Source organism: Nicotiana attenuata, unplaced genomic scaffold, assembly GCF_001879085.1.
Source record: "Nicotiana attenuata strain UT unplaced genomic scaffold, NIATTr2, whole genome shotgun sequence".
NCBI lineage: Eukaryota > Viridiplantae > Streptophyta > Magnoliopsida > Solanales > Solanaceae > Nicotiana > Nicotiana attenuata.
This window is the reverse complement of record NW_017673150.1, coordinates 66,996-70,637: the sequence shown is the minus strand read 5'-3', so window position 1 is coordinate 70,637 and position 3,642 is coordinate 66,996.

The window sequence follows — 3,642 nt, the reverse complement described above, 5'->3', positions numbered from 1 at the left end:
AGATAGCTGCCGCATCTGTTATGGTAGCCTCAGAAATGATAGAATGGATCCTGCCCGAAAGGGCTAGGTGCTTCACTGCAAGGGATCATACAGCCGGTGTCTCTCCCCGGAAATCTAGACACTTTTGGGCTAGGATTCAAACCCACTTCAGCTGACATAAGGAGAGCCAAAAAGATGAAAAAGAGAGTGTGGACCCTTCCAAAACCTATTCCTCGCCTTTCCCGTTCCTTCGTCCGGCCTGGTACTAAACAACGCCCAGCAACAGCAATGCCAAATTCTGTGATGATAGAACCTGACAAGGAGATGCTCGCAAGGTTTGAAAAGGTGGTCGATGAGGTGAATATGGTGGAACCCAGCGAAGGCCCGAGTGGATTTGATGTGCAGTTCATGGGATCTCAGGCTAAGCTCAATAACTTGGAAGCTACTCCTCTCCCGATTCGGAAGGAGTAGTGGTAGTTAGTTTTGATTTTTCTTTGAGTACTAAATCTGGATTATTTCCAGGGTTGTAATTCAAATTTCTATTTTCCGTCCATTTTGGATGAGTTAAACCTTGTTATCTTACAAATATAATGAAATGCAACTTCTTCCTTTCTTCTCTCCTGATAGTCTTTATTTTTCTTTTCTCTTTTGTCCAGTCCCTTTTATGCTGATTCCAATGATGTGTCATGCGTAAAGAGTCGCCGGCCTAGTCTTGATAACCGATGTGAAATAGTAATACAGGAAATTGAGTGTGAGGATGGAGGGGAATACGATAATGAGGAAGCTTTGGAAGAAATCAGTAGAGTTAAATCAATTTGAGGAAAAACCCAAACCTAATTTAAATGACACAGAGGCGATCAATTTAGAGGATCGGGAGAATGTTCGGGAAACAAAAATAAGTGTCCATTTGGAAGCCCCGCTCAGGGAGGAAATAATTAAACTGCTGCTTGAATACAAAGATGTTTTCGCGTGGTCATATGATGACATGCCGGGTTTGAGTACCGATCTGGTGGTCCACAAATTGCCTGTTTATTCGGCATGCCCGCCTGTCAAGCAGAAGTTAAGGAAATTTAAAACAGATATCAGCGTGAAAATCAAAGAAGAGGTTACCAAGCAACTTGAGGCGAAGGTCATACGAGTTACTCGCTACCCTACCTGGTTAGCTAATGTGGTGCCTGTACCAAAGAAGGACGGGAAGACCAGAGTATGTGTCGATTACCGTGATCTCAATAAAGCAAGCCCGAAGGACAATTTCCCACTTCCAAACATCCATATATTGATTGACAATTGTGCCAAACACGAGATTGCGTCCTTTGTAGATTGTTACGCAGGCTATCACCAGATTTTGATGGATGAGGAGGATGCGGAAAAGACATCATTCATCACGCCTTGGGGGACGTATTGTTACAGGGTCATGCCATTTGGGTTGAAGAACGCAGGGGCAACGTATATGAGGGCAATGACCACCATGTTCCATGACATGATACATCAGGAAATCGAGGTCTATGTGGACGACGTGATCATAAAGTCAAGGAAACAATGTGACCATGTTAAGGATTTGAGGAAATTCTTCCAGAGACTCCGCAGGTACAACCTCAAGCTTAATCCAGCAAAATGTGCATTTGGAGTTCCATCAGGAAAGTTATTGGGATTCGTGGTAAGTCGGCGCGGTATTGAATTAGACCCGTCAAAGATCAAAGCCATCCAAGGGCTACCACCGCCAAGGAACAAGAAATATGTGATGAGTTTACTAGGCAGGTTGAATTACGTCAGCAGGTTCATCGCCCAGCTTACAACTACTTGTGAACCCATTTTCAAGTTGTTAAAGAAAGATGCTGCGGTCAGATGGACGGACGAATGTCAAGCAGCATTTGATAAGATCAAGAAGTATTTGGCTAGCCCACCAGTGTTGGTCCCGCCAGAGCCAGGAAGGCCCCTGATCCTTTACCTGACTGTGTTAGACAATTCGTTTGGTTGTGTACTGGGGCAGCATGACATCACGGGAAGGAAAGAGCAGGCGATTTATTACCTCAGCAAGAAGTTCACATCATATGAGGTAAAATACACTCCACTCGAGGGGACGTGCTGTGCTTTAACCTGGGTAGCGCAAAAGCTGAAACACTACTTGTCAGCATATACTACCTATCTCATCTCTCGGTTGGACCCATTGAAGTATATTTTTCAAAAGCCCATGCCCACAGGGAGGCTGGCGAAATGGCAAATCCTGCTTACGGAATTTGATATTGTCTACGTGACGCGGACCGCCATGAAAGCACAAGCATTGGTTGATCACCTGGCTGAAAATCCCGTTGATGGTGAATATGAGCCTTTGAAAACATATTTCCCGGACGAGGAGGTAATGCATATTGAAGAATTAGAACAGGTCGAGAAGCCTGGATGGAAACTGTTCTTTGATGGAGCTGCCAATGCCAAGGGTGTCGGAATAGGAGCTGTACTGATTTCTGAGACGGGGCAACACTACCCTGTTACTGCTCAACTCGTTTCTATTGCACCAACAACATGGCGGAGTACGAAGCATGTATCCTGGGACTGAGACTGGCCATAGATATGGGTGTTCAAGAAATCTCGGTCATGGGTGACTCGGATCTTCTTGTACACCAGATTCAGGGAGAGTGGGAAACGCGGGATTTGAAGCTCATTCCATACCGGCAGTGCTTGCATGAACTTCGTCAACGGTTTCAATCAATAGATTTCAAACACATTCCAAGGATGCATAATGAGGTTGCTGACGCTTTGGCCACCCTGGCATCAATGTTGCATCATCCGGACAAGGCTTACGTGGATCCATTACATATCCAGGTTCGAGATCAACATGCCTATTGTAACGTGGTGGAGGAAGAATTTGATGGTGAGCCATGGTTCCACGACATAAAAGAGTATCTCCGGATGGGAGTATACCCAACACAGGCTACAGGAGACCAAAAGAGAGCAATTCGACGCTTGGCAAGCGGATTTTTCTTCAGTGGAGGAGTGTTGTACAAAAGAACTCCAGATCTTGGGCTATTGAGATGCATAGATGCCAGACAGGCTACAGTTATCATGGCTGAGGTACATGCGGGAGTTTGCGGACCTCATATGAGTGGATACATATTGGCAAAGAAGATCCTCCGAGCAGGGTATTATTGGCTTACCATGGAACGAGATTGCATCAGTTTCGTGCGCAAATGTCATCGATGTCAGATACATGGAGATTTGATTTATTCTCCGCCCGCAGAATTGCATACAATGTCAGCACCATGGCCCTTCGTTGCCTGGGGAATGGATGTTATTGGACCGATTGAGCCAGCAGCATCAAATGGACATAGATTCATTTTGGTAGCTATTGATTATTTCACTAAATGGGTGGAGGCAAAAACCTTCAAATCTGTGACTAAGAAGGCAGTTGTCGATTTCGTGCATTCAAATATCATATGCCGGTTTGGGATCCCGAAAGTAATCATCACAGATAATGGTGCAAATCTCAATAGTCATTTGATGGCCGAGACATGTCAGCAGTTTAAGATCATACACCGCAATTCCACTCCATATCGTCCTAAGGAAAATGGGGCAGTTGAAGCAGCTAACAAGAATATCAAGAAAATACTTCGGAAAATGGTCGAAGGGTCAAGGCAGTGGCATGAAAAACTACCTTTTGCATTGTTG